Here is a 20,649-nt window from a genome sequence, read left to right on the forward strand (position 1 = left end):
GGCAGCCTCCCTGACAGCAAGCAGTGATAGTGCCCATGAAGGGGACCTTGTTGGGCCCGCCCCTTTCACGGTTATCGCTTCTCGGCCTTTTGGCTAAGATCAAGTGTAGTATCTGTTCTTATCAGTTTAATATCTGATACGTCCCCTATCTGGGGACCATATATTAAATGGATTTTTGAGAACGGGGGCCGATTTCGAAGCTTGCTTCCGTCGCCCTATGCATTGACCCGATATGGCAGTATCTTCGGGTACAGTGCACCACCCCCTTACAGGGTTAAAAAGAAAGATTCCTACTTTCATTGCTACCTGCTTGCTGGCTAGCCAGCTAGCCAGCCCTGTGGGCCTTGCTGCTGCTGCAGCCAAAAAACAAAAGGTGGTGCTGCTGCTGCTTCTGCTGCTTCTGCTTCTGCTTGTGTCTGGCCCCTGTTGGAGCGTCCAGGCACAGGACTTCTGCTGCTGCTGACTAAATGGCCTCCTTAATTGGATCATTTGAGTAGCCAGCACACCTGTGCAGGTAGGGCATGACATGATAGGCAGCTGCCTTGATAGCGGGTGGGTGCTGAATGTTCCTAATTGACAAAATAAGATTAATGCTTATGAAGAAATATAAAATCTCATCCCTTCCCCAATATCGCGCCACACCCCTACCCCTTAATTCCCTGGTTGAACGTGATGGACATATGTCTTTTTTCGACCGTACTAACTATGTAACTATGTAACATAACATGGGGGGGGGGGGGGGGGTCTCCTGGCTGTTCACACAGGTGTGTCATTGCTGTACATTGACCATGCATTGCTTCTGTGGTATTGCAAAGGCAAAGACAAATGCTTCCAGCCATCCATTGCACTAATGGATTGGTCATCAGCTGGCTGTCTATGTCCCGCATCAATATAGACCAAAGTACAGAGGGTTAGGCTATGCTATTGTGCACCTACCTGATGCATCAGAAGGTGCGAGGCCCTTGCTAAATTCTGTGCACAGACTTTGAGATCTATGCTTTAGACTGTATCTAAACCTGCTCCAACATGGACTGACATTCTGGCCTACTTTCAGCCGATGCGACTTGTCTGTCGCTGAACAGTCGCTTTTTATGTATTCAGCACCTATGTATAATGTTGTAAAAATGCTCTAGAAGCTAAAGTCGCAGAAATGTCACACATATTTGGCCTGCAACTTTCTGTGCGACAAATTCAGACAGGAAAAATCAGTATAAATCCTTAGAAAATTATCCCCCAGTGTCTCCATCTGCTGGCGGTATTGAATAAGCATTGCTGCACTGATGGGGTATGCATTAGACGAAAAAAAAGAAGAAAAAGAATAATAATATGCCCAGAAAAGAGGCGAAAAGGAGAAAAACGTAAAAAAACGTGAAAAAAAAGTAAGAGGAAGAGAAGGGAAAAAAAGGTGGAAATGGGTTTAAAAGTGATTTCGGCGGAGAAATATATATATATATATATATATATATATATATATATATATATGCGCACACACACACATAGATATAAACGTATTCTCCGTTGAGATATTGCAGCCGCTGCTGTGTCCAGGCCCAGGAGCCTTAGCACTGTGCTGTGATGTCACTCAATACCACTGACATCACTAGGTGTAAACAACATCTCTCCTTTGCTGTGTATGTGACTATGGAGCTGTTTGGTGATGTCGTCTATTACGGCCTTCATAGAAGCAACAGGAGATTGTTGCATCCATCTTGAACCCTCAGAACTACAGTGCTATGATGTCACTCACTTCCACAGGCCTTGCAGAGTGTAAACAACAACAACCCAGCTTTGTTGTGTATGTAACCATAGGGATTTGTGATGTCACCTAGAACCTTCACAGCAGCGACAGCTTTATGAGGAGCATCAGCACTGCTCTGCCTGAGCAGAACCATCACCGCCATAGGTTGTCAAATAACCCGGATTTAACCCACACAGGTAAGTCCAATGGGGTGCAGGCATGTCCTCTATGCTTACAGCTTCCCGTGGGTGTTGGTTTGATACCGTTTGGGGACAGCCAAGGAGGCATCTGCAGGCAACAAAGGTAGGTGTGTGCTTGTGTGTGTGTTTCCTATGCAGATCCTAAGCCCAGTGTCACATGCAAGTAGGAGGAGTAAGAAGGGTTCCTGGCAAATCCGGGTTATGGATTGCATTTAAAAAGGCCCCGTGGGAGTGCAATGGGCCCCTGTCTTGCTGCTTAGCAATAATGGTATGGGTTTAGGTTCTGCTGTGTGTACTGGTGGTTGACTGCCCCCCAGCCCAGAGTGTGCATGGAAAATTGTCTGGCAGCCTCCCTGACAGCAAGCAGTGATAGTGCCCATGAAGGGGACCTTGTTGGGCCCGCCCCTTTCACGGTTATCGCTTCTCGGCCTTTTGGCTAAGATCAAGTGTAGTATCTGTTCTTATCAGTTTAATATCTGATACGTCCCCTATCTGGGGACCATATATTAAATGGATTTTTGAGAACGGGGGCCGATTTCGAAGCTTGCTTCCGTCGCCCTATGCATTGACCCGATATGGCAGTATCTTCGGGTACAGTGCACCACCCCCTTACAGGGTTAAAAAGAAAGATTCCTACTTTCATTGCTACCTGCTTGCTGGCTAGCCAGCTAGCCAGCCCTGTGGGCCTTGCTGCTGCTGCAGCCAAAAAACAAAAGGTGGTGCTGCTGCTGCTTCTGCTGCTTCTGCTTCTGCTTGTGTCTGGCCCCTGTTGGAGCGTCCAGGCACAGGACTTCTGCTGCTGCTGACTAAATGGCCTCCTTAATTGGATCATTTGAGTAGCCAGCACACCTGTGCAGGTAGGGCATGACATGATAGGCAGCTGCCTTGATAGCGGGTGGGTGCTGAATGTTCCTAATTGACAAAATAAGATTAATGCTTATGAAGAAATATAAAATCTCATCCCTTCCCCAATATCGCGCCACACCCCTACCCCTTAATTCCCTGGTTGAACGTGATGGACATATGTCTTTTTTCGACCGTACTAACTATGTAACTATGTAACATAACATGGGGGGGGGGGGGGGGGGGGGGGGGTCTCCTGGCTGTTCACACAGGTGTGTCATTGCTGTACATTGACCATGCATTGCTTCTGTGGTATTGCAAAGGCAAAGACAAATGCTTCCAGCCATCCATTGCACTAATGGATTGGTCATCAGCTGGCTGTCTATGTCCCGCATCAATATAGACCAAAGTACAGAGGGTTAGGCTATGCTATTGTGCACCTACCTGATGCATCAGAAGGTGCGAGGCCCTTGCTAAATTCTGTGCACAGACTTTGAGATCTATGCTTTAGACTGTATCTAAACCTGCTCCAACATGGACTGACATTCTGGCCTACTTTCAGCCGATGCGACTTGTCTGTCGCTGAACAGTCGCTTTTTATGTATTCAGCACCTATGTATAATGTTGTAAAAATGCTCTAGAAGCTAAAGTCGCAGAAATGTCACACATATTTGGCCTGCAACTTTCTGTGCGACAAATTCAGACAGGAAAAATCAGTATAAATCCTTAGAAAATTATCCCCCAGTGTCTCCATCTGCTGGCGGTATTGAATAAGCATTGCTGCACTGATGGGGTATGCATTAGACGAAAAAAAAGAAGAAAAAGAAGAATAATACGCCCAGAAAAGAGGCGAAAAGGAGAAAAACGTAAAAAAACGTGAAAAAAAAGTAAGAGGAAGAGAAGGGAAAAAAAGGTGGAAATGGGTTTAAAAGTGATTTCGGCGGAGAAATATATATATATATATATATATATATATATATATATATATATATGCGCACACACACACATAGATATAAACGTATTCTCCGTTGAGATATTGCAGCCGCTGCTGTGTCCAGGCCCAGGAGCCTTAGCACTGTGCTGTGATGTCACTCAATACCACTGACATCACTAGGTGTAAACAACATCTCTCCTTTGCTGTGTATGTGACTATGGAGCTGTTTGGTGATGTCGTCTATTACGGCCTTCATAGAAGCAACAGGAGATTGTTGCATCCATCTTGAACCCTCAGAACTACAGTGCTATGATGTCACTCACTTCCACAGGCCTTGCAGAGTGTAAACAACAACAACCCAGCTTTGTTGTGTATGTAACCATAGGGATTTGTGATGTCACCTAGAACCTTCACAGCAGCGACAGCTTTATGAGGAGCATCAGCACTGCTCTGCCTGAGCAGAACCATCACCGCCATAGGTTGTCAAATAACCCGGATTTAACCCACACAGGTAAGTCCAATGGGGTGCAGGCATGTCCTCCATGCTTACAGCTTCCCGTGGGTGTTGGTTTGATACCGTTTGGGGACAGCCAAGGAGGCATCTGCAGGCAACAAAGGTAGGTGTGTGCTTGTGTGTGTGTTTCCTATGCAGATCCTAAGCCCAGTGTCACATGCAAGTAGGAGGAGTAAGAAGGGTTCCTGGCAAATCCGGGTTATGGATTGCATTTAAAAAGGCCCCGTGGGAGTGCAATGGGCCCCTGTCTTGCTGCTTAGCAATAATGGTATGGGTTTAGGTTCTGCTGTGTGTACTGGTGGTTGACTGCCCCCCAGCCCAGAGTGTGCATGGAAAATTGTCTGGCAGCCTCCCTGACAGCAAGCAGTGATAGTGCCCATGAAGGGGACCTTGTTGGGCCCGCCCCTTTCACGGTTATCGCTTCTCGGCCTTTTGGCTAAGATCAAGTGTAGTATCTGTTCTTATCAGTTTAATATCTGATACGTCCCCTATCTGGGGACCATATATTAAATGGATTTTTGAGAACGGGGGCCGATTTCGAAGCTTGCTTCCGTCGCCCTATGCATTGACCCGATATGGCAGTATCTTCGGGTACAGTGCACCACCCCCTTACAGGGTTAAAAAGAAAGATTCCTACTTTCATTGCTACCTGCTTGCTGGCTAGCCAGCTAGCCAGCCCTGTGGGCCTTGCTGCTGCTGCAGCCAAAAAACAAAAGGTGGTGCTGCTGCTGCTTCTGCTGCTTCTGCTTCTGCTTGTGTCTGGCCCCTGTTGGAGCGTCCAGGCACAGGACTTCTGCTGCTGCTGACTAAATGGCCTCCTTAATTGGATCATTTGAGTAGCCAGCACACCTGTGCAGGTAGGGCATGACATGATAGGCAGCTGCCTTGATAGCGGGTGGGTGCTGAATGTTCCTAATTGACAAAATAAGATTAATGCTTATGAAGAAATATAAAATCTCATCCCTTCCCCAATATCGCGCCACACCCCTACCCCTTAATTCCCTGGTTGAACGTGATGGACATATGTCTTTTTTCGACCGTACTAACTATGTAACTATGTAACATAACATGGGGGGGGGGGGGGGGGTCTCCTGGCTGTTCACACAGGTGTGTCATTGCTGTACATTGACCATGCATTGCTTCTGTGGTATTGCAAAGGCAAAGACAAATGCTTCCAGCCATCCATTGCACTAATGGATTGGTCATCAGCTGGCTGTCTATGTCCCGCATCAATATAGACCAAAGTACAGAGGGTTAGGCTATGCTATTGTGCACCTACCTGATGCATCAGAAGGTGCGAGGCCCTTGCTAAATTCTGTGCACAGACTTTGAGATCTATGCTTTAGACTGTATCTAAACCTGCTCCAACATGGACTGACATTCTGGCCTACTTTCAGCCGATGCGACTTGTCTGTCGCTGAACAGTCGCTTTTTATGTATTCAGCACCTATGTATAATGTTGTAAAAATGCTCTAGAAGCTAAAGTCGCAGAAATGTCACACATATTTGGCCTGCAACTTTCTGTGCGACAAATTCAGACAGGAAAAATCAGTATAAATCCTTAGAAAATTATCCCCCAGTGTCTCCATCTGCTGGCGGTATTGAATAAGCATTGCTGCACTGATGGGGTATGCATTAGACGAAAAAAAAGAAGAAAAAGAAGAATAATACGCCCAGAAAAGAGGCGAAAAGGAGAAAAACGTAAAAAAACGTGAAAAAAAAGTAAGAGGAAGAGAAGGGAAAAAAAGGTGGAAATGGGTTTAAAAGTGATTTCGGCGGAGAATATATATATATATATATATATATATATATATATATATATATATATATATATATATATGCGCACACACACACATAGATATAAACGTATTCTCCGTTGAGATATTGCAGCCGCTGCTGTGTCCAGGCCCAGGAGCCTTAGCACTGTGCTGTGATGTCACTCAATACCACTGACATCACTAGGTGTAAACAACATCTCTCCTTTGCTGTGTATGTGACTATGGAGCTGTTTGGTGATGTCGTCTATTACGGCCTTCATAGAAGCAACAGGAGATTGTTGCATCCATCTTGAACCCTCAGAACTACAGTGCTATGATGTCACTCACTTCCACAGGCCTTGCAGAGTGTAAACAACAACAACCCAGCTTTGTTGTGTATGTAACCATAGGGATTTGTGATGTCACCTAGAACCTTCACAGCAGCGACAGCTTTATGAGGAGCATCAGCACTGCTCTGCCTGAGCAGAACCATCACCGCCATAGGTTGTCAAATAACCCGGATTTAACCCACACAGGTAAGTCCAATGGGGTGCAGGCATGTCCTCTATGCTTACAGCTTCCCGTGGGTGTTGGTTTGATACCGTTTGGGGACAGCCAAGGAGGCATCTGCAGGCAACAAAGGTAGGTGTGTGCTTGTGTGTGTGTTTCCTATGCAGATCCTAAGCCCAGTGTCACATGCAAGTAGGAGGAGTAAGAAGGGTTCCTGGCAAATCCGGGTTATGGATTGCATTTAAAAAGGCCCCGTGGGAGTGCAATGGGCCCCTGTCTTGCTGCTTAGCAATAATGGTATGGGTTTAGGTTCTGCTGTGTGTACTGGTGGTTGACTGCCCCCCAGCCCAGAGTGTGCATGGAAAATTGTCTGGCAGCCTCCCTGACAGCAAGCAGTGATAGTGCCCATGAAGGGGACCTTGTTGGGCCCGCCCCTTTCACGGTTATCGCTTCTCGGCCTTTTGGCTAAGATCAAGTGTAGTATCTGTTCTTATCAGTTTAATATCTGATACGTCCCCTATCTGGGGACCATATATTAAATGGATTTTTGAGAACGGGGGCCGATTTCGAAGCTTGCTTCCGTTGCCCTATGCATTGACCCGATATGGCAGTATCTTCGGGTACAGTGCACCACCCCCTTACAGGGTTAAAAAGAAAGATTCCTACTTTCATTGCTACCTGCTTGCTGGCTAGCCAGCTAGCCAGCCCTGTGGGCCTTGCTGCTGCTGCAGCCAAAAAACAAAAGGTGGTGCTGCTGCTGCTTCTGCTGCTTCTGCTTCTGCTTGTGTCTGGCCCCTGTTGGAGCGTCCAGGCACAGGACTTCTGCTGCTGCTGACTAAATGGCCTCCTTAATTGGATCATTTGAGTAGCCAGCACACCTGTGCAGGTAGGGCATGACATGATAGGCAGCTGCCTTGATAGCGGGTGGGTGCTGAATGTTCCTAATTGACAAAATAAGATTAATGCTTATGAAGAAATATAAAATCTCATCCCTTCCCCAATATCGCGCCACACCCCTACCCCTTAATTCCCTGGTTGAACGTGATGGACATATGTCTTTTTTCGACCGTACTAACTATGTAACTATGTAACATAACATGGGGGGGGGGGGGGGGGGTCTCCTGGCTGTTCACACAGGTGTGTCATTGCTGTACATTGACCATGCATTGCTTCTGTGGTATTGCAAAGGCAAAGACAAATGCTTCCAGCCATCCATTGCACTAATGGATTGGTCATCAGCTGGCTGTCTATGTCCCGCATCAATATAGACCAAAGTACAGAGGGTTAGGCTATGCTATTGTGCACCTACCTGATGCATCAGAAGGTGCGAGGCCCTTGCTAAATTCTGTGCACAGACTTTGAGATCTATGCTTTAGACTGTATCTAAACCTGCTCCAACATGGACTGACATTCTGGCCTACTTTCAGCCGATGCGACTTGTCTGTCGCTGAACAGTCTCTTTTTATGTATTCAGCACCTATGTATAATGTTGTAAAAATGCTCTAGAAGCTAAAGTCGCAGAAATGTCACACATATTTGGCCTGCAACTTTCTGTGCGACAAATTCAGACAGGAAAAATCAGTATAAATCCTTAGAAAATTATCCCCCAGTGTCTCCATCTGCTGGCGGTATTGAATAAGCATTGCTGCACTGATGGGGTATGCATTAGACGAAAAAAAAGAAGAAAAAGAAGAATAATACGCCCAGAAAAGAGGCGAAAAGGAGAAAAACGTAAAAAAACGTGAAAAAAAAGTAAGAGGAAGAGAAGGGAAAAAAAGGTGGAAATGGGTTTAAAAGTGATTTCGGCGGAGAAATATATATATATATATATATATATATATATATATATATATATATATGCGCACACACACACATAGATATAAACGTATTCTCCGTTGAGATATTGCAGCCGCTGCTGTGTCCAGGCCCAGGAGCCTTAGCACTGTGCTGTGATGTCACTCAATACCACTGACATCACTAGGTGTAAACAACATCTCTCCTTTGCTGTGTATGTGACTATGGAGCTGTTTGGTGATGTCGTCTATTACGGCCTTCATAGAAGCAACAGGAGATTGTTGCATCCATCTTGAACCCTCAGAACTACAGTGCTATGATGTCACTCACTTCCACAGGCCTTGCAGAGTGTAAACAACAACAACCCAGCTTTGTTGTGTATGTAACCATAGGGATTTGTGATGTCACCTAGAACCTTCACAGCAGCGACAGCTTTATGAGGAGCATCAGCACTGCTCTGCCTGAGCAGAACCATCACCGCCATAGGTTGTCAAATAACCCGGATTTAACCCACACAGGTAAGTCCAATGGGGTGCAGGCATGTCCTCTATGCTTACAGCTTCCCGTGGGTGTTGGTTTGATACCGTTTGGGGACAGCCAAGGAGGCATCTGCAGGCAACAAAGGTAGGTGTGTGCTTGTGTGTGTGTTTCCTATGCAGATCCTAAGCCCAGTGTCACATGCAAGTAGGAGGAGTAAGAAGGGTTCCTGGCAAATCCGGGTTATGGATTGCATTTAAAAAGGCCCCGTGGGAGTGCAATGGGCCCCTGTCTTGCTGCTTAGCAATAATGGTATGGGTTTAGGTTCTGCTGTGTGTACTGGTGGTTGACTGCCCCCCAGCCCAGAGTGTGCATGGAAAATTGTCTGGCAGCCTCCCTGACAGCAAGCAGTGATAGTGCCCATGAAGGGGACCTTGTTGGGCCCGCCCCTTTCACGGTTATCGCTTCTCGGCCTTTTGGCTAAGATCAAGTGTAGTATCTGTTCTTATCAGTTTAATATCTGATACGTCCCCTATCTGGGGACCATATATTAAATGGATTTTTGAGAACGGGGGCCGATTTCGAAGCTTGCTTCCGTCGCCCTATGCATTGACCCGATATGGCAGTATCTTCGGGTACAGTGCACCACCCCCTTACAGGGTTAAAAAGAAAGATTCCTACTTTCATTGCTACCTGCTTGCTGGCTAGCCAGCTAGCCAGCCCTGTGGGCCTTGCTGCTGCTGCAGCCAAAAAACAAAAGGTGGTGCTGCTGCTGCTTCTGCTGCTTCTGCTTCTGCTTGTGTCTGGCCCCTGTTGGAGCGTCCAGGCACAGGACTTCTGCTGCTGCTGACTAAATGGCCTCCTTAATTGGATCATTTGAGTAGCCAGCACACCTGTGCAGGTAGGGCATGACATGATAGGCAGCTGCCTTGATAGCGGGTGGGTGCTGAATGTTCCTAATTGACAAAATAAGATTAATGCTTATGAAGAAATATAAAATCTCATCCCTTCCCCAATATCGCGCCACACCCCTACCCCTTAATTCCCTGGTTGAACGTGATGGACATATGTCTTTTTTCGACCGTACTAACTATGTAACTATGTAACATAACATGGGGGGGGGGGGGGGGTCTCCTGGCTGTTCACACAGGTGTGTCATTGCTGTACATTGACCATGCATTGCTTCTGTGGTATTGCAAAGGCAAAGACAAATGCTTCCAGCCATCCATTGCACTAATGGATTGGTCATCAGCTGGCTGTCTATGTCCCGCATCAATATAGACCAAAGTACAGAGGGTTAGGCTATGCTATTGTGCACCTACCTGATGCATCAGAAGGTGCGAGGCCCTTGCTAAATTCTGTGCACAGACTTTGAGATCTATGCTTTAGACTGTATCTAAACCTGCTCCAACATGGACTGACATTCTGGCCTACTTTCAGCCGATGCGACTTGTCTGTCGCTGAACAGTCGCTTTTTATGTATTCAGCACCTATGTATAATGTTGTAAAAATGCTCTAGAAGCTAAAGTCGCAGAAATGTCACACATATTTGGCCTGCAACTTTCTGTGCGACAAATTCAGACAGGAAAAATCAGTATAAATCCTTAGAAAATTACCCCCCAGTGTCTCCATCTGCTGGCGGTATTGAATAAGCATTGCTGCACTGATGGGGTATGCATTAGACGAAAAAAAAGAAGAAAAAGAAGAATAATACGCCCAGAAAAGAGGCGAAAAGGAGAAAAACGTAAAAAAACGTGAAAAAAAAGTAAGAGGAAGAGAAGGGAAAAAAAGGTGGAAATGGGTTTAAAAGTGATTTCGGCGGAGAAATATATATATATATATATATATATATATATATATATATATATATATATATATATATATGCGCACACACACACATAGATATAAACGTATTCTCCGTTGAGATATTGCAGCCGCTGCTGTGTCCAGGCCCAGGAGCCTTAGCACTGTGCTGTGATGTCACTCAATACCACTGACATCACTAGGTGTAAACAACATCTCTCCTTTGCTGTGTATGTGACTATGGAGCTGTTTGGTGATGTCGTCTATTACGGCCTTCATAGAAGCAACAGGAGATTGTTGCATCCATCTTGAACCCTCAGAACTACAGTGCTATGATGTCACTCACTTCCACAGGCCTTGCAGAGTGTAAACAACAACAACCCAGCTTTGTTGTGTATGTAACCATAGGGATTTGTGATGTCACCTAGAACCTTCACAGCAGCGACAGCTTTATGAGGAGCATCAGCACTGCTCTGCCTGAGCAGAACCATCACCGCCATAGGTTGTCAAATAACCCGGATTTAACCCACACAGGTAAGTCCAATGGGGTGCAGGCATGTCCTCTATGCTTACAGCTTCCCGTGGGTGTTGGTTTGATACCGTTTGGGGACAGCCAAGGAGGCATCTGCAGGCAACAAAGGTAGGTGTGTGCTTGTGTGTGTGTTTCCTATGCAGATCCTAAGCCCAGTGTCACATGCAAGTAGGAGGAGTAAGAAGGGTTCCTGGCAAATCCGGGTTATGGATTGCATTTAAAAAGGCCCCGTGGGAGTGCAATGGGCCCCTGTCTTGCTGCTTAGCAATAATGGTATGGGTTTAGGTTCTGCTGTGTGTACTGGTGGTTGACTGCCCCCCCAGCCCAGAGTGTGCATGGAAAATTGTCTGGCAGCCTCCCTGACAGCAAGCAGTGATAGTGCCCATGAAGGGGACCTTGTTGGGCCCGCCCCTTTCACGGTTATCGCTTCTCGGCCTTTTGGCTAAGATCAAGTGTAGTATCTGTTCTTATCAGTTTTTCATGCCGGTGTATAGTAACGCCGGTATGGGGCTGGTGGGGATGGGTGCTGCATGGAGGAGCAGGTGTACCAGGGCTTTCCGGGGCTGGTTCTGAGGAATCAGCTCGACGGCTGCCCCGATGTGACCTGTTCCCTCCGGGTCTCGCCATGAGGCTGAGAGGGTCTAGAGCCGAGGTACTTTTGTGCCTCGGGGAGTGGTGACCCCGAGGTGCCGAAACTCACTGGGAGAATAGGCTCACTGAGTTGAAGCACGGGCACCATAATCTCTTCACCTTGTGGCACTCACCTCTTGATTCCCGGCCTTCTGGCTAGGATCAGAGAAATTTTTATAGATCCGGCCGGATGTCCGGGCAGTATATCTGCACACATTCACTTATTTATTTCTTTTTTTGTCTCACTGTGTCACTTTTTGCGTGTTGTGTGTTCACAGGATTGGTCAGGATGCGGTAGCCCTTCTGGGTGTCCCTCCTGGCGGTCTAGGGGAGGTGTGTGTGGCCATTAGGTTCCGCACCTCCCTGCAAACACCCCGGGTACTCCTGCTTTGGCAGGGTACCTACCGTAATCGGCTCTGCGGGCAGATACCTTGGCTAACGCCAAGGGGGATGCCGGGAGCATTTGTGGTCCCCTAGTAGCTTCGGCGAAAAGGGACATCGAACCTGGAACCTCGCAGGTACCTTTTGGTCCGGAGGCGAAGGGTAAGGTTTGTTGGGGGGCCTCTCTCCTATCGGAGAAGGGCTTGCGATAGACCGCATCCTTTGTGCACGTTTTTTTTAGTGTAACACGTTTGCACTTTTTCTTGCACTTTGGGTGAATCGAAAGCACGTTCCTCGGCTTTAGATAAAAAAAAAAAAATCTGTTCTTATCAGTTTAATATCTGATACGTCCCCTATCTGGGGACCATATATTAAATGGATTTTTGAGAACGGGGGCCGATTTCGAAGCTTGCTTCCGTCGCCCTATGCATTGACCCGATATGGCAGTATCTTCGGGTACAGTGCACCACCCCCTTACAGGGTTAAAAAGAAAGATTCCTACTTTCATTGCTACCTGCTTGCTGGCTAGCCAGCTAGCCAGCCCTGTGGGCCTTGCTGCTGCTGCAGCCAAAAAACAAAAGGTGGTGCTGCTGCTGCTTCTGCTGCTTCTGCTTCTGCTTGTGTCTGGCCCCTGTTGGAGCGTCCAGGCACAGGACTTCTGCTGCTGCTGACTAAATGGCCTCCTTAATTGGATCATTTGAGTAGCCAGCACACCTGTGCAGGTAGGGCATGACATGATAGGCAGCTGCCTTGATAGCGGGTGGGTGCTGAATGTTCCTAATTGACAAAATAAGATTAATGCTTATGAAGAAATATAAAATCTCATCCCTTCCCCAATATCGCGCCACACCCCTACCCCTTAATTCCCTGGTTGAACGTGATGGACATATGTCTTTTTTCGACCGTACTAACTATGTAACTATGTAACATAACATGGGGGGGGGGGGGGGGGGGGTCTCCTGGCTGTTCACACAGGTGTGTCATTGCTGTACATTGACCATGCATTGCTTCTGTGGTATTGCAAAGGCAAAGACAAATGCTTCCAGCCATCCATTGCACTAATGGATTGGTCATCAGCTGGCTGTCTATGTCCCGCATCAATATAGACCAAAGTACAGAGGGTTAGGCTATGCTATTGTGCACCTACCTGATGCATCAGAAGGTGCGAGGCCCTTGCTAAATTCTGTGCACAGACTTTGAGATCTATGCTTTAGACTGTATCTAAACCTGCTCCAACATGGACTGACATTCTGGCCTACTTTCAGCCGATGCGACTTGTCTGTCGCTGAACAGTCGCTTTTTATGTATTCAGCACCTATGTATAATGTTGTAAAAATGCTCTAGAAGCTAAAGTCGCAGAAATGTCACACATATTTGGCCTGCAACTTTCTGTGCGACAAATTCAGACAGGAAAAATCAGTATAAATCCTTAGAAAATTATCCCCCAGTGTCTCCATCTGCTGGCGGTATTGAATAAGCATTGCTGCACTGATGGGGTATGCATTAGACGAAAAAAAAGAAGAAAAAGAAGAATAATACGCCCAGAAAAGAGGCGAAAAGGAGAAAAACGTAAAAAAACGTGAAAAAAAAGTAAGAGGAAGAGAAGGGAAAAAAAGGTGGAAATGGGTTTAAAAGTGATTTCGGCGGAGAAATATATATATATATATATATATATATATATATATATATATATATATATGCGCACACACACACATAGATATAAACGTATTCTCCGTTGAGATATTGCAGCCGCTGCTGTGTCCAGGCCCAGGAGCCTTAGCACTGTGCTGTGATGTCACTCAATACCACTGACATCACTAGGTGTAAACAACATCTCTCCTTTGCTGTGTATGTGACTATGGAGCTGTTTGGTGATGTCGTCTATTACGGCCTTCATAGAAGCAACAGGAGATTGTTGCATCCATCTTGAACCCTCAGAACTACAGTGCTATGATGTCACTCACTTCCACAGGCCTTGCAGAGTGTAAACAACAACAACCCAGCTTTGTTGTGTATGTAACCATAGGGATTTGTGATGTCACCTAGAACCTTCACAGCAGCGACAGCTTTATGAGGAGCATCAGCACTGCTCTGCCTGAGCAGAACCATCACCGCCATAGGTTGTCAAATAACCCGGATTTAACCCACACAGGTAAGTCCAATGGGGTGCAGGCATGTCCTCTATGCTTACAGCTTCCCGTGGGTGTTGGTTTGATACCGTTTGGGGACAGCCAAGGAGGCATCTGCAGGCAACAAAGGTAGGTGTGTGCTTGTGTGTGTGTTTCCTATGCAGATCCTAAGCCCAGTGTCACATGCAAGTAGGAGGAGTAAGAAGGGTTCCTGGCAAATCCGGGTTATGGATTGCATTTAAAAAGGCCCCGTGGGAGTGCAATGGGCCCCTGTCTTGCTGCTTAGCAATAATGGTATGGGTTTAGGTTCTGCTGTGTGTACTGGTGGTTGACTGCCCCCCAGCCCAGAGTGTGCATGGAAAATTGTCTGGCAGCCTCCCTGACAGCAAGCAGTGATAGTGCCCATGAAGGGGACCTTGTTGGGCCCGCCCCTTTCACGGTTATCGCTTCTCGGCCTTTTGGCTAAGATCAAGTGTAGTATCTGTTCTTATCAGTTTAATATCTGATACGTCCCCTATCTGGGGACCATATATTAAATGGATTTTTGAGAACGGGGGCCGATTTCGAAGCTTGCTTCCGTCGCCCTATGCATTGACCCGATATGGCAGTATCTTCGGGTACAGTGCACCACCCCCTTACAGGGTTAAAAAGAAAGATTCCTACTTTCATTGCTACCTGCTTGCTGGCTAGCCAGCTAGCCAGCCCTGTGGGCCTTGCTGCTGCTGCAGCCAAAAAACAAAAGGTGGTGCTGCTGCTGCTTCTGCTGCTTCTGCTTCTGCTTGTGTCTGGCCCCTGTTGGAGCGTCCAGGCACAGGACTTCTGCTGCTGCTGACTAAATGGCCTCCTTAATTGGATCATTTGAGTAGCCAGCACACCTGTGCAGGTAGGGCATGACATGATAGGCAGCTGCCTTGATAGCGGGTGGGTGCTGAATGTTCCTAATTGACAAAATAAGATTAATGCTTATGAAGAAATATAAAATCTCATCCCTTCCCCAATATCGCGCCACACCCCTACCCCTTAATTCCCTGGTTGAACGTGATGGACATATGTCTTTTTTCGACCGTACTAACTATGTAACTATGTAACATAACATGGGGGGGGGGGGGGGTCTCCTGGCTGTTCACACAGGTGTGTCATTGCTGTACATTGACCATGCATTGCTTCTGTGGTATTGCAAAGGCAAAGACAAATGCTTCCAGCCATCCATTGCACTAATGGATTGGTCATCAGCTGGCTGTCTATGTCCCGCATCAATATAGACCAAAGTACAGAGGGTTAGGCTATGCTATTGTGCACCTACCTGATGCATCAGAAGGTGCGAGGCCCTTGCTAAATTCTGTGCACAGACTTTGAGATCTATGCTTTAGACTGTATCTAAACCTGCTCCAACATGGACTGACATTCTGGCCTACTTTCAGCCGATGCGACTTGTCTGTCGCTGAACAGTCGCTTTTTATGTATTCAGCACCTATGTATAATGTTGTAAAAATGCTCTAGAAGCTAAAGTCGCAGAAATGTCACACATATTTGGCCTGCAACTTTCTGTGCGACAAATTCAGACAGGAAAAATCAGTATAAATCCTTAGAAAATTATCCCCCAGTGTCTCCATCTGCTGGCGGTATTGAATAAGCATCGCTGCACTGATGGGGTATGCATTAGACGAAAAAAAAGAAGAAAAAGAAGAATAATACGCCCAGAAAAGAGGCGAAAAGGAGAAAAACGTAAAAAAACGTGAAAAAAAAGTAAGAGGAAGAGAAGGGAAAAAAAGGTGGAAATGGGTTTAAAAGTGATTTCGGCGGAGAAATATATATATATATATATATATATATATATATATATGCGCACACACACACATAGATATAAACGTATTCTCCGTTGAGATATTGCAGCCGCTGCTGTGTCCAGGCCCAGGAGCCTTAGCACTGTGCTGTGATGTCACTCAATACCACTGACATCACTAGGTGTAAACAACATCTCTCCTTTGCTGTGTATGTGACTATGGAGCTGTTTGGTGATGTCGTCTATTACGGCCTTCATAGAAGCAACAGGAGATTGTTGCATCCATCTTGAACCCTCAGAACTACAGTGCTATGATGTCACTCACTTCCACAGGCCTTGCAGAGTGTAAACAACAACAACCCAGCTTTGTTGTGTATGTAACCATAGGGATTTGTGATGTCACCTAGAACCTTCACAGCAGTGACAGCTTTATGAGGAGCATCAGCACTGCTCTGCCTGAGCAGAACCATCACCGCCATAGGTTGTCAAATAACCCGGATTTAACCCACACAGGTAAGTCCAATGGGGTGCAGGCATGTCCTCTATGCTTACAGCTTCCCGTGGGTGTTGGTTTGATACCGTTTGGGGACAGCCAAGGAGGCATCTGCAGGCAACAAAGGTAGGTGTGTGCTTGTGTGTGTGTTTCCTATGCAGATCCTAAGCCCAGTGTCACATGCAAGTAGGAGGAGTAAGAAGGGTTCCTGGCAAATCCGGGTTATGGATTGCATTTAAAAAGGCCCCGTGGGAGTGCAATGGGCCCCTGTCTTGCTGCTTAGCAATAATGGTATGGGTTTAGGTTCTGCTGTGTGTACTGGTGGTTGACTGCCCCCCAGCCCAGAGTGTGCATGGAAAATTGTCTAGCAGCCTCCCTGACAGCAAGCAGTGATAGTGCCCATGAAGGGGACCTTGTTGGGCCCGCCCCTTTCACGGTTATCGCTTCTCGGCCTTTTGGCTAAGATCAAGTGTAGTATCTGTTCTTATCAGTTTAATATCTGATACGTCCCCTATCTGGGGACCATATATTAAATGGATTTTTGAGAACGGGGGCCGATTTCGAAGCTTGCTTCCGTCGCCCTATGCATTGACCCGATATGGCAGTATCTTCGGGTACAGTGCCCCACCCCCTTACAGGGTTAAAAAGAAAGATTCCTACTTTCATTGCTACCTGCTTGCTGGCTAGCCAGCTAGCCAGCCCTGTGGGCCTTGCTGCTGCTGCAGCCAAAAAACAAAAGGTGGTGCTGCTGCTGCTTCTGCTGCTTCTGCTTCTGCTTGTGTCTGGCCCCTGTTGGAGCGTCCAGGCACAGGACTTCTGCTGCTGCTGACTAAATGGCCTCCTTAATTGGATCATTTGAGTAGCCAGCACACCTGTGCAGGTAGGGCATGACATGATAGGCAGCTGCCTTGATAGCGGGTGGGTGCTGAATGTTCCTAATTGACAAAATAAGATTAATGCTTATGAAGAAATATAAAATCTCATCCCTTCCCCAATATCGCGCCACACCCCTACCCCTTAATTCCCTGGTTGAACGTGATGGACATATGTCTTTTTTCGACCGTACTAACTATGTAACTATGTAACATAACATGGGGGGGGGGGGGGGGTCTCCTGGCTGTTCACACAGGTGTGTCATTGCTGTACATTGACCATGCATTGCTTCTGTGGTATTGCAAAGGCAAAGACAAATGCTTCCAGCCATCCATTGCACTAATGGATTGGTCATCAGCTGGCTGTCTATGTCCCGCATCAATATAGACCAAAGTACAGAGGGTTAGGCTATGCTATTGTGCACCTACCTGATGCATCAGAAGGTGCGAGGCCCTTGCTAAATTCTGTGCACAGACTTTGAGATCTATGCTTTAGACTGTATCTAAACCTGCTCCAACATGGACTGACATTCTGGCCTACTTTCAGCCGATGCGACTTGTCTGTCGCTGAACAGTCGCTTTTTATGTATTCAGCACCTATGTATAATGTTGTAAAAATGCTCTAGAAGCTAAAGTCGCAGAAATGTCACACATATTTGGCCTGCAACTTTCTGTGCGACAAATTCAGACAGGAAAAATCAGTATAAATCCTTAGAAAATTATCCCCCAGTGTCTCCATCTGCTGGCGGTATTGAATAAGCATTGCTGCACTGATGGGGTATGCATTAGACGAAAAAAAAGAAGAAAAAGAAGAATAATACGCCCAGAAAAGAGGCGAAAAGGAGAAAAACGTAAAAAAACGTGAAAAAAAGTAAGAGGAAGAGAAGGGAAAAAAAGGTGGAAATGGGTTTAAAAGTGATTTCGGCGGAGAAATATATATATATATATATATATATATATATATATATATGCGCACACACACACATAGATATAAACGTATTCTCCGTTGAGATATTGCAGCCGCTGCTGTGTCCAGGCCCAGGAGCCTTAGCACTGTGCTGTGATGTCACTCAATACCACTGACATCACTAGGTGTAAACAACATCTCTCCTTTGCTGTGTATGTGACTATGGAGCTGTTTGGTGATGTCGTCTATTACGGCCTTCATAGAAGCAACAGGAGATTGTTGCATCCATCTTGAACCCTCAGAACTACAGTGCTATGATGTCACTCACTTCCACAGGCCTTGCAGAGTGTAAACAACAACAACCCAGCTTTGTTGTGTATGTAACCAAAGGGATTTGTGATGTCACCTAGAACCTTCACAGCAGCGACAGCTTTATGAGGAGCATCAGCACTGCTCTGCCTGAGCAGAACCATCTCCGCCATAGGTTGTCAAATAACCCGGATTTAACCCACACAGGTAAGTCCAATGGGGTGCAGGCATGTCCTCTATGCTTACAGCTTCCCGTGGGTGTTGGTTTGATACCGTTTGGGGACAGCCAAGGAGGCATCTGCAGGCAACAAAGGTAGGTGTGTGCTTGTGTGTGTGTTTCCTATGCAGATCCTAAGCCCAGTGTCACATGCAAGTAGGAGGAGTAAGAAGGGTTCCTGGCAAATCCGGGTTATGGATTGCATTTAAAAAGGCCCCGTGGGAGTGCAATGGGCCCCTGTCTTGCTGCTTAGCAATAATGGTATGGGTTTAGGTTCTGCTGTGTGTACTGGTGGTTGACTGCCCCCCAGCCCAGAGTGTGCATGGAAAATTGTCTGGCAGCCTCCCTGACAGCAAGCAGTGATAGTGCCCATGAAGGGGACCTTGTTGGGCCCGCCCCTTTCACGGTTATCGCTTCTCGGCCTTTTGGCTAAGATCAAGTGTAGTATCTGTTCTTATCAGTTTAATATCTGATACGTCCCCTATCTGGGGACCATATATTAAATGGATTTTTGAGAACGGGGGCCGATTTCGAAGCTTGCTTCCGTCGCCCTATGCATTGACCCGATATGGCAGTATCTTCGGGTACAGTGCACCACCCCCTTACAGGGTTAAAAAGAAAGATTCCTACTTTCATTGCTACCTGCTTGCTGGCTAGCCAGCTAGCCAGCCCTGTGGGCCTTGCTGCTGCTGCAGCCAAAAAACAAAAGGTGGTGCTGCTGCTGCTTCTGCTGCTTCTGCTTCTGCTTGTGTCTGGCCCCTGTTGGAGCGTCCAGGCACAGGACTTCTGCTGCTGCTGACTAAATGGCCTCCTTAATTGGATCATTTGAGTAGCCAGCACACCTGTGCAGGTAGGGCATGACATGATAGGCAGCTGCCTTGATAGCGGGTGGGTGCTGAATGTTCCTAATTGACAAAATAAGATTAATGCTTATGAAGAAATATAAAATCTCATCCCTTCCCCAATATCGCGCCACACCCCTACCCCTTAATTCCCTGGTTGAACGTGATGGACATATGTCTTTTTTCGACCGTACTAACTATGTAACTATGTAACATAACATGGGGGGGGGGGGGGGGGTCTCCTGGCTGTTCACACAGGTGTGTCATTGCTGTACATTGACCATGCATTGCTTCTGTGGTATTGCAAAGGCAAAGACAAATGCTTCCAGCCATCCATTGCACTAATGGATTGGTCATCAGCTGGCTGTCTATGTCCCGCATCAATATAGACCAAAGTACAGAGGGTTAGGCTATGCTATTGTGCACCTACCTGATGCATCAGAAGGTGCGAGGCCCTTGCTAAATTCTGTGCACAGACTTTGAGATCTATGCTTTAGACTGTATCTAAACCTGCTCCAACATGGACTGACATTCTGGCCTACTTTCAGCCGATGCGACTTGTCTGTCGCTGAACAGTCGCTTTTTATGTATTCAGCACCTATGTATAATGTTGTAAAAATGCTCTAGAAGCTAAAGTCGCAGAAATGTCACACATATTTGGTCTGCAACTTTCTGTGCGACAAATTCAGACAGGAAAAATCAGTATAAATCCTTAGAAAATTATCCCCCAGTGTCTCCATCTGCTGGCGGTATTGAATAAGCATTGCTGCACTGATGGGGTATGCATTAGACGAAAAAAAAGAAGAAAAAGAAGAATAATACGCCCAGAAAAGAGGCGAAAAGGAGAAAAACGTAAAAAAACGTGAAAAAAAAGTAAGAGGAAGAGAAGGGAAAAAAAGGTGGAAATGGGTTTAAAAGTGATTTCGGCGGAGAAATATATATATATATATATATATATATATATATATATATATATATATATAT

At 46.4% G+C, this 20,649-nt stretch overlaps 8 non-coding genes and 2 pseudogenes across 8 annotated transcripts; all 10 read left to right on the forward strand.

The window, feature by feature from the left end:
- The first annotated feature begins 73 nt into the window (after positions 1-73).
- LOC130349826 (U2 spliceosomal RNA) lies at positions 74-264 on the forward strand. Its single transcript, XR_008887061.1, has one exon. It is a non-coding gene; the product is annotated as a U2 spliceosomal RNA (small nuclear RNA).
- Positions 265-2,354: 2,090 nt separating this feature from the next.
- On the forward strand, positions 2,355-2,545 carry LOC130349827 (U2 spliceosomal RNA). Its single transcript, XR_008887062.1, has one exon. It is a non-coding gene; the product is annotated as a U2 spliceosomal RNA (small nuclear RNA).
- A 2,100-nt stretch (positions 2,546-4,645) lies between these two features.
- LOC130349828 (U2 spliceosomal RNA) lies at positions 4,646-4,836 on the forward strand. The gene has a single exon (XR_008887063.1). It is a non-coding gene; the product is annotated as a U2 spliceosomal RNA (small nuclear RNA).
- A 2,105-nt stretch (positions 4,837-6,941) lies between these two features.
- On the forward strand, positions 6,942-7,132 carry LOC130349873 (U2 spliceosomal RNA). The gene has a single exon (XR_008887105.1). It is a non-coding gene; the product is annotated as a U2 spliceosomal RNA (small nuclear RNA).
- Positions 7,133-9,227: 2,095 nt separating this feature from the next.
- Positions 9,228-9,418, forward strand: LOC130349829 (U2 spliceosomal RNA). The gene has a single exon (XR_008887064.1). It is a non-coding gene; the product is annotated as a U2 spliceosomal RNA (small nuclear RNA).
- Positions 9,419-11,524: 2,106 nt separating this feature from the next.
- On the forward strand, positions 11,525-11,634 carry LOC130349823 (U2 spliceosomal RNA; annotated as a pseudogene).
- A 772-nt stretch (positions 11,635-12,406) lies between these two features.
- On the forward strand, positions 12,407-12,585 carry LOC130349818 (U2 spliceosomal RNA; annotated as a pseudogene).
- A 2,099-nt stretch (positions 12,586-14,684) lies between these two features.
- Positions 14,685-14,875, forward strand: LOC130349831 (U2 spliceosomal RNA). The gene has a single exon (XR_008887065.1). It is a non-coding gene; the product is annotated as a U2 spliceosomal RNA (small nuclear RNA).
- Positions 14,876-16,957: 2,082 nt separating this feature from the next.
- Positions 16,958-17,148, forward strand: LOC130349876 (U2 spliceosomal RNA). Its single transcript, XR_008887107.1, has one exon. It is a non-coding gene; the product is annotated as a U2 spliceosomal RNA (small nuclear RNA).
- Positions 17,149-19,232: 2,084 nt separating this feature from the next.
- On the forward strand, positions 19,233-19,423 carry LOC130349832 (U2 spliceosomal RNA). Its single transcript, XR_008887066.1, has one exon. It is a non-coding gene; the product is annotated as a U2 spliceosomal RNA (small nuclear RNA).
- The last annotated feature ends 1,226 nt before the right edge of the window (positions 19,424-20,649 follow it).

Source organism: Hyla sarda, unplaced genomic scaffold, assembly GCF_029499605.1.
Source record: "Hyla sarda isolate aHylSar1 unplaced genomic scaffold, aHylSar1.hap1 scaffold_924, whole genome shotgun sequence".
In the NCBI taxonomy this organism is placed as follows: Eukaryota; Metazoa; Chordata; class Amphibia; order Anura; family Hylidae; genus Hyla; species Hyla sarda.